Source organism: Simochromis diagramma, unplaced genomic scaffold (genome assembly GCF_900408965.1).
Source record: "Simochromis diagramma unplaced genomic scaffold, fSimDia1.1 OVJJ01000802.1, whole genome shotgun sequence".
NCBI lineage: Eukaryota > Metazoa > Chordata > Actinopteri > Cichliformes > Cichlidae > Simochromis > Simochromis diagramma.
The window spans coordinates 4,151,838-4,167,277 of record NW_024387492.1 but is presented as its reverse complement, the minus strand read 5'-3'; the positions used below and the strand labels follow the sequence as shown (position 1 = coordinate 4,167,277).

The 15,440-nt window shown below is 41.7% G+C and overlaps 1 protein-coding gene and 1 long non-coding RNA gene across 4 annotated transcripts in view; both read right to left on the bottom strand.

The window, feature by feature from the left end:
• LOC120724670 (1-phosphatidylinositol 4,5-bisphosphate phosphodiesterase beta-1) overlaps window positions 1-15,440 on the bottom strand; it is a 119,482-nt gene that overhangs the window by 55,934 nt on the left and 48,108 nt on the right. The gene's annotated exons all lie outside the window — the stretch shown is intronic.
• On the bottom strand, window positions 3,113-15,417 carry LOC120724679. Its single transcript, XR_005693970.1, has 3 exons — window positions 11,047-15,417; window positions 9,990-9,994; window positions 3,113-3,124 (listed from the first exon to the last, which is right to left on the bottom strand). It is a non-coding gene; the product is annotated as an uncharacterized LOC120724679 (long non-coding RNA).

The window sequence follows — 15,440 nt, the reverse complement described above, 5'->3', positions numbered from 1 at the left end:
CCAGACACGGGATGCCCGATGCTGATGTTTTGACGCTGTGTTGAGCTTACACAGATGTTTTGAAAGCCTGCTTTGTGGTTCAAAATGCCCACGTCACTTGATCACATGACGTGGCTATTTTTGGAGCTTTTGACCCCAGTTTTGACAAGCGGCTTGCCTGTTGTTTCTAACCTTGATTGACAGTGTGTAGAAAAAACCCAGTGACACCGAAAACTCTCAGAAAGCTTAAAAGTCATCATCATCATTATTATTATTATTGTTAGCAGCAGCAATCACAGCAAAGGGCAGTTTGTGGGACCCTATTGACAGCTCAGTTAGCGAAACCCATAGTACCCGCAGGGCAACAGATAATCCCACCGTAGCGGTCAAAAGATACATCGCTCATGTGTAACATGAACCATTAGTCTAGTGCCAAGTTGTAAACCTGCACATTTATTTAAAAAAGAAATCCCGTTGTGTACATGTCTACATGAAACAAGCGTTTCATGTAGACATGTATGTGATGATTTTCTATTTTTTCCAATTTGCAAAAGAAGAAGCTAAAACTAAACTAAATAAATTGATATTTTTGAATAAAAATCTTTACGTAGCACTTGATTTTCTCTTATTCATCTTTATTTTTCACAAGCATAACAAGCTACATTCATTCACACGTCATTCCACTGTAGATAAAACACAAAGATTAATGGGGCACTGTGGTTACGTATATATCCACAACACTTATGTGGTTATGAAAATAAGCTCATTAGCCTCTTCTCTGTAGATTGTATAAATTGCGCATTGAATTTGATAACACGCTGTTTGTTACAGTCAAAGTTTTTCTTGTTTTGTTGTATGGAGATTTCTCCAAAATGTCTTAATTATGGTTATTTTTAATAACTGGTTAGAATTGCGGAAAATCTGTGTTGCTTAAAAAACTAGCATTATCACCATGTGACATAGCAAAAATGGCCAGAAGGTGTCACTGTGGAGACGGGTGTCAGATTGTTTCAAAAGCTCGATACAAATTCGACGCATCTGCTCTAAACGTTTTAGTGTTTCACAAGGCCTCGGTTGGCCCATCGCTACAGTGGTCTTCTTACTATCATGGCCTGACTCACCATGCTACTCAAGAGGAGCTGCATGTCCTGCCTATATAATCAGTAGCTCCTCCCACTGCAGGAAATAACAATTATCCAGCAATTGAGTACCAAATCAACTCAATCATAAGCCTATCTAGTTATATGAAGTAAATGAAGCTCTTCTGAGCCTGTTTAAAAACACATTCTCCAAACATTAGGCAAATCTCCCCCTCCTTCATACCACACTTGGTACTTTCCCCCAAGAGCTTGACCGTAAAAGGAGTCCAAAAGGGTCCTGACTGTTTTGGCAGTTCCTGAGTCCAAACCAGAGGAAGGCCAAGCGCATTTTGGAGTAGAGGTCAGAAACCATCGAATTAATCACATACAAGTCTCAAAAACTATTTTTAATCAGACTTGTTTGGAAATTCGTCAGTGACTTAGCAGCAATACAAAGGAAAAATAGCAAGGTCAAAGCATTGTGCGTTGCTTAGAGGTCACACGCCTCCTCATGACACACATGTTGGACAAGTAGTAGTGGAATTGTCGAATGCTTTTATGACGAGCTTCGCTTCACGAATGTATATTAACGTGGTTAAAACAATTATTAGTTGTAAAGCAAAGCTGTTTTAACAGATGAACCTTGCTATGTTCAAGGCAGCTGTAGCAGGAGTACAAGCTGAGTAATGTGACAATTCTTTCTTTTCTTTTTTGAAGCACCAATTCTCACAAGACCTGCATTTTGCATGTTTTTTTAAGCTGGTTTGGTTGGTATCTTGAGGATGGCAGCACTTTAGCTGACTCTGCCAGCCTGCGCATTGAAGTTCACACTGAATGTTTAAAAGCATCTGCACTTGTTAAACAAAAGGATGTTATAGAAGCACTGGGAACTTATTTTATGGATATAATAACGATTTCAGCCTTGTAGTAGTTGTTCAGGCTTTATTCAATGCTGCAACAAGTAAATCAGCTATCTCCTTGAACTATAACTTATCATACAATTTTGGCTAAGCTGTGTATATTCAATAGTGTAGAGTCGTTATAAGGTGTATTTGGTATTTGAATCAAAGAAGATATTCTCATCTTTGTCTTTTCCGCCATCTGACCTCATGCACAATCTGCTCATGGATTTATAATCATCGGACAAATGAGCAGAAAGACTTAAATCCAGCTTGAACATCAGAATTCTGAGGAGCACATTCTAACGTATGGAGCCGCGGCACTGCAGAGCAGTACTATCAGCAGGGCACCTAACCTCCTCCTGCTGCCGGCTAGCCTTGTTAACTAACAGAGCGGCAAGATGCTGCTGGTGGGACGGTAAAGCTTTGGGCCTTTTGGAAGGCAATTATGGGATATCAAGCTGGGGGGTGATGTGCTCATTCTGCCACACAAATGCTGCGCAGATGCATGTTTTTGTCGTTTATATGCACTCGTTTTCAGCAGAAAATATTTACTGATGTATGAGCCGCTTCAGTCTGAGCCGTATGACGATATGCCTCGTGTCGCTTATCTTTGTCATTTTATTGATGTTTAGTTTGTCTATATCTGTACGCCGATGTGCATCCTTGTCTACCAGCTAGTGTGAGTCACAGTCTACAGAGCATTTCACCCACAGCAAAGCTAATCCTAAGATGACTCCCTCTCTTGGCAATGCAGTCATTTATTTAAGAGGGTCACGCCGGATCTGCAGAGCATGTTTTAAACATTAGCCGCTTCATAACCTTACACAGACAGAAAGCACTGAAACGTTGATCCTATTAGAAGAAAGCCATAGCTTTTGCTTTCTGTAAATGGCCTTCCTAATAATCCACACTCATTCATGTGCCACCCAGACACATATGAGCAGTGACATCAACACAGAAAAAAAGAGAAAGGGGGGACTTGCACTTCACACCCTCGCTGTGGGAGTCTGATGCCTTACTGCTACACGGGGACACCATGTAGTTCAGCTTAAAAGCGTTTCTGCTGATCAGTCTGTTTAGTTCAGCCACAGTAGCAGCAGCCTTTCATATAAGTATGGGCGAACTGTCTGCTCCCATTGCAGTTCTGCAGTTTCATACTTTAAACTTCCTCAGTGTGGAAACTGCTTTGCTAACTTTTCTAGCTTCGGGTAAAACTCAGCCACCATACTGCACACTGCCCAAGGATAAGCTGCAGATAAGTCTCACAAACAACCGCACTGTAAACACGATCAAAGAATAAAAGAGAGAGGGGAAGTGCAAGGGAATCGGTGAGGGATGAAGGATCTTTGATTCTGGGTGAGCCGTCTCCCGTCTTTCCTGTGCTGTCTGTATCGCACTCCCACATAGTCATAATTCAGGTGAGAACCAAAGTGTCAATGAGCAGCAGACCACCGCAGTTTCATGAGATGGCGATATACCCATGAGGACAGGAGTAAAAGGTCAGTGATTCATCAGTCAGCTGTCAGGTGATGCATCACCAACCACAGTACAGAAGTGACTGCACACATATTTGGTACATTTGGTGAGTGTGTGTGTCTACTTTGCCATCCAAAGCCAGAAAACACTTTGTCACAAATCTTCGAGTGAAGCGTGAGTGAACAGTTTGCGAAAGAGGAAGCCCTCGGGATTTAAATTGTATTATCTTTTGGAGTAAGACGCTAGGCTTAATGTTTACATGTGTTTGATTGAGGAGTGCAATGATTAAGAAGGGAATCACAATAACAAAAAACACATCCTGATGAAAGCACTAGCTCCTCACAAGCACTCCAGTCGAATACATTAGCCAGTGGTGATGCGTCGCCAGGGCTCAGTCATGCAGCGAGGCACAGGTTGAGAAAATGCGTAGGAGGAAGTTGAAAGCTCGTACGGACTTAACAATCCTTCATTCCAGCTCTTCAACAGGGGCATTTCATTAACCCCGAAGCAGTGAGACATGAAACAAGAGACAGAAGGGGTGGACGGAGGGGAGACCGAGAGCGTATATCACGGCATTTCCAAAATGCCAGCACATCAGCAATAACTCGAGGTGACAGGCGCTCGTTTTCGCGTCTTGGGGAAGTGGCGCACCATTCACACCCAATACTAATCATCTCATGACACGCAGAGGAACTGGCCATTCCAGACGTTCAGGGGGAAAGAGAAAAATTCATTTTTTAAAAGGGGACTTACACAACTGCTGCATTTCTCATTTTATCATGAATAATCTACTCGTGGACTCTTGAATTTATTCCTCTCACCGATCAGACTTTTATTGTACCGCACAGCTATACTTCTGTCTAGACCCGCAGGGTTAACTGGACTCTACACTCCAGGCTAAAATGCATCTGGAAGAAATTCACAAGTTCAGGTATGTTTATGTTTCACCCCAGAAACCATGTTTTTGTTCATCATGCTGCTCTCATTGGGCCTGGGTGTAAAACAGGAAGATCCAGGTGCATCCAGAGTTTTTCCTCTATCAATTTCATTATTTGGGAGGTTGCTTAGAAAAATGCTTTTGTTTGGTTTTGGTGTCTTCGAGGCCCTCAGGGGGTTAATGGTGTCTCTAGTATGGCAAAGATGGATATATTTACTGAGGGTTTCTCAGAGGAGTTGCATAACCTGTTTACTAAAGATTGTGCAGCTCTTTCCAGTTACTAGTATACTTGAGTTAATAGCAGGGATAAAGATCTAAAGGAAAGCACTGATGCTTCTACAGCTACTGCAACTTAAAATGGTATACGCAGGACTGCTCCTCCACCTCAGGGGCCTTGCACAGCTGTAGATGCAGCTGCGTCTACAGCTACTTTCACAGATTCAACCGAATTTTATCCTCCGCTGTCAGACTCTGCTCTTCAGTTGAAGCTAAAAGGATTCATCTTAAAGTGGAAAAAGAAGCGTTAAAGTTTCAGAGATATTTCTTGACGATACTTTGTCACCAGCGATGTGCCTGTGAGGAAGTGGCAGTCCTTTGAAAGAGCTTGTGAGGCTGATTTGAGCATGTGCACCGAGCTGTTGTTCCAGGTGCCAGTCATTGATATTTTGCATCCACCATGAGTATTCCCTGGTGGGACACATGGGGGGGAAAATAAAGCTTTAAACCAACTGCTTAGACATTTTTACTGCCTTGGGGTGAAATCAAATGTTGCAAAATACTCATAAAAACTGTCACGTATCCCAAATTGTAAGGAAGCCTTACCAGTAAATTCCTCCATCTCCATTTCAGCTATTGCTGAGTGTTTTGAACATATAACATCCTCTGCCTACCATCCAAAGTTACTTAACTATAAAAGCACAGGTTGATCGTGCTGCAAAAGTATATAGAGAGTCCGTTTACCTCCTTTTGTGGATGAAAACGGACCCAAGAGTCATTAGGTTCAACCGAGAAGAACTGGTGTTTGGTCTCACAGTGGCCTTAAAGCTGCTAACAGACACCTGGAAGGTTAGATCAACCTTTGCTTTCTAATCTTTCAGACTCTGTGGAGTTTTATGACCAAGTTCCACAGCAGTGTGACATGGCCTAAACTAAATTCTGGAGCAAGCCCAAGAAACAATGAGATGTTGATATTATTTGGAGACAAAATACAGAGCATTTCAATTTTATTTATATAAAGTCACCTCAAGGTGCTTTATATTGTAAAGTAAAGACTGTACACTAATAGAGAAAAAACCCCAATAATCAAACAATCCCTTTTGACCATACGCTTGATAACAGTGGGGAGGAAAAACTCCTTTTAAGAGGTAGAAACCTCCAGCAGAACCAGGCTCAGGGGAGGGGCAGCCACCTGCCATTGAACAGTTGGGGGTGAGGGGAAAAGAAAAGGGACAAAATGGCTTTGGAGTGTGAAAACCTCCCACGTCAGCAGTGTTGGGATGGGTTATGCAGGCTTGGGACTGGCACTAGGTGTACACTAGCTTGTGACCTGCCTGAAGCTGGGTTTGTATTTCCTCCTGCTATATAATTGGTGATCATTTACATGTAAGATGCATACGTTTTGTCTAGTCCCCTCTATGGACAAAACATTAACATGCAGAGTTCAAACATCTCCCTGAGCTGGATGAAGAACTCTGATCACAGAGTGATGCACTGAAGTTTAGTGCTGCAATGCTTTGACTTTGAATCTGGTTTTACTGGACACCCTTTGAAGTTTCAGTCCTAGAACGAATAATTAGGCAGCTTGGCAGCAACAGGAATACTGGAAACCTACTTCTACTTCAACATAACACAACCGGCACCTGTTAAAAGCCAAATCCAGCCCCTCTCACACTCTTTCCCCTGCTTGGCAGTCTGAACAACAGCATTCCCTTTCCCACCACACTTGTTTCCTTTGTTTGGTTTTTCATTTGTAATATACTTAAGTTAGGTAACCATACTTCGCTGACTCCCGTGTTCATGAATATAACTGTCGTCTTTTCTTCCCGGATGTCATCTTCAATCTTGTGCAGTTGATTTTATTTACCAATAAAGGCTCACAAATACAGACATCGGCCAACGCAGAACAGATTCTGAGTATAAAAGTTGCCGGTCTACGACCGCAGAGTTTAAACGAAATAAGCCTTGTATAGTCTGAAAGCTGCTGACAGGCATACCCGCAGACCCGGCCAGCAAATGGCACAAACTCCTAATTTAGTCATATGAACGCTCTTGACATCTCATTCAGGCTGCCGTGTCATTGAGAGAAAACACATTCTTCACCAGAAACATAAAGACTGCTTGACAGCATTTGACTGCAAATCACAGCCCCCACAGTAACCAAGTCATCTGATTTAACTGTCACCCAAAACACGGAGGAGTTGCCACAGATTTTAATAGAACTCATCTTTTCAGCAGCAATGTAAGGACACACTGCTTTGGCGTTTGCACGTATACTTCCGACAAAATCTCACCAGATATCACATGATAGAATTTAATTAATCGCTCATATAGATTCCTAATAATTCTTTGACATAATTCTTAAAATCTCTGCTATCCTAGCAAGCTGAGCATGTTTTTTTAGGGTCAAGATGACTTTAATTTTTCCAAAGAACAAAAAAAATGGAAGAATCTCAATTGCCTGCACATGGTGACTGCAGGACTTTGAAGAGAAAAATCCTCCAGAAATGGGCAGGAAATTGGTCAATCTTGCTGAGAAATCTACTTTCCTCTGGCATCAAGGTAGCATGCAAAGCATATCAGGAGGACCTTTACACCAATACTGGCATGATCAAAAGTTACAGTGTATTTATTTAATAGTGGTTGCCTTTTTTTAACCATTAATCTCAATAAAACGCACCAAAAAAAAATAAATCTCAACATGTTACAGCAACTCAACAGATACATTTAAGAAGCAATAAAGAAAATAAATGCTTTTCACTAAGATTTAAGGTGTTACTGTGTCACTCTGTGCAGTCTCTACAGAATAAGGTAATTGTTAAAAAGGTTGTTTGAGTATTTCTGTTCACAGAAATCCAGTCATAACTCTCACAACCACTGGGACAGGCCACCAGTGAATACACAATTATATGGCCATTAATGGCCAAAAACAAACTTGTGTAACAGATGCTTGAGGCGTGAAGGGACCTGTTGAGAAGCAGGCTGCCAGTTTGGATTAAAAAAAGAACATAAAAGCTTGGAGGACTCTGCGTATGGATAATTATACAGAGGAGACACGCCACATTTCTGTCACAGTGCTCCTCAGTTCCTGAGAGAACCTTTTACAAGGGCACGTGCTCCATACGCAGCATTAAAACTAGGTCATAAATTTTACATGTGTTCAGACACGCAAGGGGACTTTGTGAGCATCGAATAGTGACCCGGTTTCTCGGGGAGAGAGTTTGAAGGAGTGAATAAGCAGAAGAAAAGTGGCAAGAGGATGATTCACGCTGTGTGTGAATCACTCTGAAGGAAAGACGGAGAGACAGAAGGGGCAAGGGTTGATGAGGTGGAAGTAGTCTACCTGGCATACACTCTCCCTCCAGCTGACTGAGCCCACGTTGGGCACACAGGAAGGCAGAGGTGCGGACGGGAGGGAGCTGACCTCAGATACACCGCATGAACTCCAGCGGGAGAAAAATAATCAGCTGCTGGGACTCACAAAAGCAGCTCTTCTCATTAGAATGAGCACTAAACAAAACTCGGGACTCGCTAGCGCACAGAAAAGTCAAACAGCTGAGCCTGAAATCGAATTGAACAAGTACAACGCTCGTTTCAAGAATTTTGGAAAATGTCATAAGCATCATGCATAATAAAATGATATATTGCTAGAAAAAAGCTGAGAAATTTTATAAAGACAGCTTTTGAGTCCATTGTTCATAATATCTAACTAAATTGAGCATTTATTGCAGTTTTGGTTCCAGAGCAAAGAAAACAGGAGTAAACTAGCGCTAAAATGTTACATTTGGGTAAAACATAACATAAAATGTTACGTTTGTAAGAAAAAACATAAAATGTATCATAAAATGTTACGTTTGTAAGAAAAAACATAAAATGTATCATAAAATGTTACGTTTGTAAGAAAAAACATAAAATGTATCATAAAATGTTACATTTGAGTAAAACGTAACATTTTACTCAACTTGTGTAAAAGTCTTTGACAAAGTTTCTAGTAGCAACTCGCTACTTAAAAGTTCCTCCTCTGTGTCATTGTGTCCCAGGTATTCTGGTCATTACTCCCACCCACTGCCTCTGACTCACACTCTTGAATTTGTGAGGTAGATGAACCCCATTTTGTTCAAGCTGTCCATCAAGTGGCACTCTGTCAGGGGTGGCACTAAAAACAGCTCGCAGGCACCGGCAACTGGCAGGTACATAACTATGGTAATTATCCTCTAGTCATACACAAGCTCTAATTTAGCGAGGGCAGACTTCTGAAAACGCAGAGGAGCTCTGACGGACTGCTAACAGCCAACCACACGTGGAAGGACACATGCGTGTGCGCTGGCATCCAAAAAGGCGCAGATGTATATACACCCACACAAAGACTAATAAACATAATTGGTGAAAAAATAGGCACGAAGCAGAGGCAGCCAAGAGACGGGTGAAACGGGCATTTACATTTTCGATGCTTCCTTGAGCGAGAAACTGAATCTGCTCCATTCTCTAAGTGACCCTGAAATGTGACTTCCCCGCTGAGAGGTGAAGCAGTAACAATCCGGTTATGTGTATTATTAGTGACTGTGCATAACATAGTGTCTCCGGTGAAAATATTTGACTGGAAAAAATAAATGGGCATGAATCACAAGCAGTGCAACTTTGATGACCATCAAATGTGACGGTTCAGTCAGCGAAAATTCAGCAACCAGGCCAAGTAATTTCCAATAAATGAACAACGAAAAGAACTTTGTATGTGAAGTTCACGAGCAAATAATACAGCTTTACAGACGCAGGTATATACTGAACAACAACTCAGAAGCCAAGCGGGCAAAGCGGCCGCACACAAGAGGGTCTGCTTGGCGAGCGCTGCAGCAGATTCACGCTCGAGCAGGCAACTCTGCGCTCGAAGCTGAATTCTGCTCCTTCAATTCAATCTGACTTCAAGCAGTCTGGAGGGCAGAGCCCAAAAAGTACAAGGGCCCTAATGTGATTTGTCACTTTCAAAGCAGTGATGCCACAACCTCTGCGACTGACAGGTTAAGTTTACTGCATTACAGTGAGTTAGTGTTTGTTTAGACACTAGCTCAGGGTATGGCAGTCTTACCATTTCATATCAGGCAAATGAGTGGTTTGAAATTGTCATGTTGCGCTGTAAACGAAAGACAGTCTGTTGCATTTTCTTTTTGAGGGACTATTATCTGGAAAAACTACTATAATGGAGCCCTTACAGCCAGACTTGTACTGTGTTTCACTGAGTGACATCTGGCAGTTACACAAACATGATTTACACCTATTTGTTCGCATTTTGGAAATGTGAACACATAGAATTGACCGATCTGCTTTAACTCGTTAATAGAGATTTGTCGCGTTAATGCAGTTATGGCGTTAACGTCATTTTAACGAGATTAACGCTGACAGCACTAATTCTTATTATATTAAGGTAAACCTGTGATTAAACTAAATGAGATAGATAGCTGTTGTTAGTTAACTTGACAAACTTCATGGTCCCATATATAAGCAAATACGGTACAGAAGCACCAGTTATTTTGCTGCCACAGTGCACTCTCATGCGATGGCGATTTGCCTGCTTGGCTGTTGACTTCTACACGCGTGGGTTGTTGATTTTATGTGTGAGGAAATTTAAGTGCACAAGTGGCAATGAATACCTGCGCCTGTGAAATTAGATTACTTGGTTGAGATTATGTTTTATCTCGCATTGAATTAATGACATAACCCTGACTCCGTATTTATGTTCTTTAAAAATGTCTGCCAAAATTACCTACAAAGAGGGTGGATGGGAAAAAAATAGACAATTCCAACCATCAGTACTTCATCTGGCACCCTGCTAGGGACCTTCCATAAGCCAGGAACCCAGAGGAGAGAAGCCCTACAGGGGCAAGCATCTACAATGGTGCCCGGGAGTAAATAATTCACAGGAGTCCCTGTTGGCATGGTGGAGCCTTCAGGCTGTAGTTGCTCTGCCACTGCAGATGCTGTAAGGAGGCAGCATATGTCCTCTCCCTTTGGCTCTTTCCTTTCTTGGACTCCTTCACTTGCACGTCCTTTCCTTCCATCTTGATAAACCGCTCTCATGTGCCGTGCCCTTGCCACGCAAAGGACTCAAGCAGAATCCAGACTCAATGACATCTTTAATAATCCTGACCAGAACCAATTGGGTTTATTGGGGGAAATTCCTGCAGGACATAGAAGGAGGGCTGTGGAGCATCAGAATTAGTTGAAGAGGAGAGGCTGTTTCTTTTTTTGTCTTTCTGCTCACAAAGCAGTATGCTTCGCATGTACCTGGCAGCACCTGACTATGACTTGATTTGTTTGGCTAATATGAATGACACGCAGGTGTTGTGTAATAATACAAAACAAAAAGCTAGTGCATTACAAGTGTCCTGCAATAAACTAGTCTTTTGAATTACAGAACTGAGGAAGAATAGTGATTTTTCTCTTACTTTATTCTGTCTTGAACGCAAATGTGGCATCACAAAATTACTGTTACCTCCTGATTTTTAAGGTACTGTGCATCTCTAAGGGCAAATTCACGGCAGATCTTGATTGAATCCACACATCAAAGCTCACTGTTTTCCTGTGAAAGCACAGTGGGGCTATTTCACTTCTTATTAAAGCTAACAGCTCAGAAGGTATCTGCTTCAGACGGCGGTGCATGCGGGATCATTCAAGCCTTTGCAAAAATAAAGAAAAAAAAGAAACTGGCAGCTGTTTAGCCATGCAGTCACTGCAGTTCCCACAACTATAGTAGATGGCATAATTTGGTACATAAACGACCCCAATTGTGCCTACAAATCCCTCAGTAAACATTTAAGGACCCTTAGTGAGCACTGTGCAGTGATAATTATGATTTATCCGCTGTCTGTAGTCATCGTTTAGCCTTTTGCCATCATTAGCTCCGCTGTGACACAGACATCCTGCTGTCCCGACTTCCCCAGACCATCTGCCTGACTAGGCCATGCCAGCCACCAAACCAACCAACCACCTACACCCCTATGCCCCATTTGGTCTGGCATCTGTGTGCTCCACTGATCTGCCAACAAAGATTTACTGAATGTTTAAACAAGCCCTTGGATATTTGACAACATTCATTTTCCCATTTAAGCCCATGGTCTCATTTTCAGTCAACAGTGGCTGCGGGGACAGCCCATTTCCAGACCCCACGGTGCTAATGATACACATAATGCGAGAGATCAAAACTCAGTGCGGAACTAGCCTCCATATCTGATTGGTTTGGATTCTGTGACCGATCTTGGATAAAAGATGATTATCAGTCCACGGTTGTTCTCTACCAGACAACACAGACACCTATGGCCCCCAGGCATATTAAGCCAATCTCAGCCTTTAATGACAGCCAAGGACAAGAGTCTAGACACAGCTGATTATCAGAGAAACCTCTGAATTGTTTCTTTTTTTGTTTTGTTTTAAAGGTAACAGCTTTTGGTGCAGGAAAAGATGGAAATGAGCAAGAAGGGAGGTAACTGGATGAAAACTGGTGTCTGCCAATCCTTTTACACAATCCAGAAACGTAACTGAAAGCCACATCGGGCTTTAAGGGTACACAAACAGAATATAAAACGTGCCTTAAATACAGTCTTTAACACTTCAAATCCCAAAAAGCTCATTCTGTTCATCTGGAAGTAGCGTTTTCAGTGGAAGACACGTTCCGTCACTCATCCAGAGACTGAAGAAGTCACTTGTTTGAGAGACGAAATGTTTCTCCTACTGAAAACGCTACGTCCAGATGAACAGAATCAACTTTTTGGCACATATAAACTGTTTGCTGCTCTATAACAGATGCTTTCACAACAGGCAGGCCAAACATATCGCTGCTGCCTTTCCTGTTTCCAACACTGTCAGCCTACCATTCCAAGCGAGGACATTTCAGCCAAATTCAATCAGACATTTATCATCTTCCACCCTGAAAAAGAGCATATGAGACCTGTCGTCATGTCATCAGTTATGATGACTGCATATAGATTCTTAAACATGCTGTGTACACAGGACCACAGTGGCATGCACTGACAGAGCAAATCTGTACCAGTAGAGTAGATGGATGTCATTATAGCCTATTTATGCTGCATAATAGTGATTCCTATGCAATAACAGGAATATAAAGATAGGAGCCTGTCAGAAATATTTACATATTTTGAGTGCATTATTGTGAATAATATGGTAGTGACATTCCTGGATTTGATGTGGTTTTCCTGATGCTAGTGATATGTTCTGCCTTAGCTTTGGATGTTAACAAAAGTTGAAAAGGTGATTAAGGCTGACATGACAAAAGAGTGTTAAGTGAAGCGGTTTTATGCTACTGGCAGTTTTCACTTGCTTTTAGGATTATTAAGCTAAAATACTTGTTAAGCACTCACGTTTTCTCAAGAAAGTGTTGCTATCATCTCTCGTAAGTGTTACACTTATGAAACAGAACCTGCAGTCTGTCGGCGTCCAAACCATGTGGTGTGCAGAATGGAAGTGGGGGAGCCTGTCCAACCAAACAAATGGCTGAAAAAAGAAATAACAAAAGCCCAGCTTCCCAAAGGAAAGAAAAAAGACCAAGTATGCCAGTTCTTCCAAACTTAGCTTCATCACGCATCACCGAACGTGAAAAAACAAAATGTACGTGTGTAAGAGAGGGATAAGTGAATGTGTCTTATACCTCCATTTGCTGTGCTCTTTTAGGCAGTGGATAGTTCAAGAGAGAGCTGTGGTCTCTGGAGCAACAGCATTGAGAATCAGAGATTTTCTTTACCAGCCCTCCTAAATGTACTATTGAAAACCAATTAGGCCTTTGCTGTGCTTATGTGCTTCACAGGAATCGTTGAAGGGAGTGAGAAAGGTCACCTGTCTCTTTAAGTCTTGACATTTATACGCACAGGTATAGAAACGATCATTCAAGTGCACCCAGTGTGTGCCGAGTCTACCTCTGTCCTCACCTATGTGATTTATGTTGTCAGGAGAAAGCTAGTGTGACCAAAATGTCAATTAATAAATTTCCCAAGAGCCGCTCTCTCGTCTCACCCACTTCGTCACGATCTGTACGCCACATGAAGCATCTGTTATGAATACATGGATGATGACAGTACAGTGGGAAAACACTGAGCTGATATTAATCATTCCAGTTACATCTGGACAAATTAGAGAGGAGAGGTGAGAAACTCATTTCTGCCCGAGGGCATGTCTGAATGTTTAACCATCCACTCGCTTGGTCTGGCTACAAAATGAGATATCTGCGATTTGAAATGATCAACGAGCAGTCTTTCATTAGCGCCGCTTCATTGGCACTCGCGATCATTAACAAAGTAAGGCAGTTTCAGTATAGTTCTCAGTTAAAGTTAAGACTCATTTGAGACGCTTTCTTCCAAAATCATCAACTTTTGTAAAGTAGATTAGTTTGGATGTTTTCAGCAAGGCGATAATTAGCATGAAAATGGTTCTGAAGTTGTGCCAGTGGCACTTCAAAACTCCCAGCTGATGTAATAGCTTTCTGCAGATTCATAAACATTTGAAGGATCACAGAAAGTGAGCTTTAAGTGTCCCTTTGCTGGGTTTAATTAAGAACACATGCTGCCAAAAACATTTTCTTAGGAAAATGATACTTGATGAAACTGATTTTTTTTTTTTAAATCATTGTCTCTGAATACTAAAATCACAAGTCTCGAACAGCAAGTAGACCTCAGTAAAAGTTGCTCCAATTAAGCAGCCAATCAGACTCACAAGTCTGACTGAGAGATGAGGTTTTCAGTTCTCGCTGACAAAAGAAAAGAGGTGCGAAGGTCTGTACACGAGAACAGAGTTAATTAGAGATGAATGCGATCGTCTCTATGTTCCCCTGTCAAATGGAAACCATGTGTCTGAAAACCTTCCCTCTTCTTGCTACCTGTTAGGCTTGCCCTTCCTCCTTATGGTTTCCATGGTAACACACCCACAGAGCTGTTCATAACACTTCAAATTTCATGCTCACCTGCACAGTGGGTAGTATGTATGGTACATCACCACTGAAAGTTAATTCCATTGTCTGGCTTATGTCGTTTTGCCAAGTATAAAGCAAAGTGAGACAATTACACTGACTAATTGTGAATATACTGTAGTATGTATATAAATATATCACTAAATTAAAACAGTGTACCAAAAACAAACAAGCTATTCCTTTGAGACTGTCATTTCTGAAGCGGCTGGATATAACTTAAGCAAAGCAGGTGCAAGGTTAGTGTAAGTCACCCCAGTGGAGGTAAATATTGGCACACTAATCACCAATTGGGATCTTGACCTGATAACTGGAAAATACCAACTTGTTCAATATACTGAAAGCGACACACTGATTGAACAGCATGGAAGAGGAGCCAAATTGAGACCAGTCAATAGGAATGCCAAGAGCCACTGATTGTAGAGTAATAGGAGGTCACCTGCCTGAGGCAGACTAAACGAGTTACTGTTGAGATTCATGGCTGCAATAGTCTAAAGCACTGGCTTTTGCACATACTGAAGTATTTCTAAAGAAATCAGAGTTTATGCTGAAACTCGACTAATCCATAAGAACAGATATTTAAAGATCTAATGAAAGAGCCATGTTAATATTGCGAAGGAGAGCAATGGAATTCTAAACTGCTGATCTTCAGTCAAATTAATGCCACAGTAACTAGCGACGTGCCGGGTGAAACCAGATTGGCATTTTGACACGACGCCTTAAAATCTAGGCGTCACCAAGCTATCGGGGAAAGCTGGCAAATTTGCAGTGTTGGGAAGGTTACTTTTAAAATGTATTCCACTACAGATTACAGAATACATGCCCCAAAATGTATTTTGTAACGTATTCCATTACTCAATGAGAGTAACGTATTTCAAATACTTTGG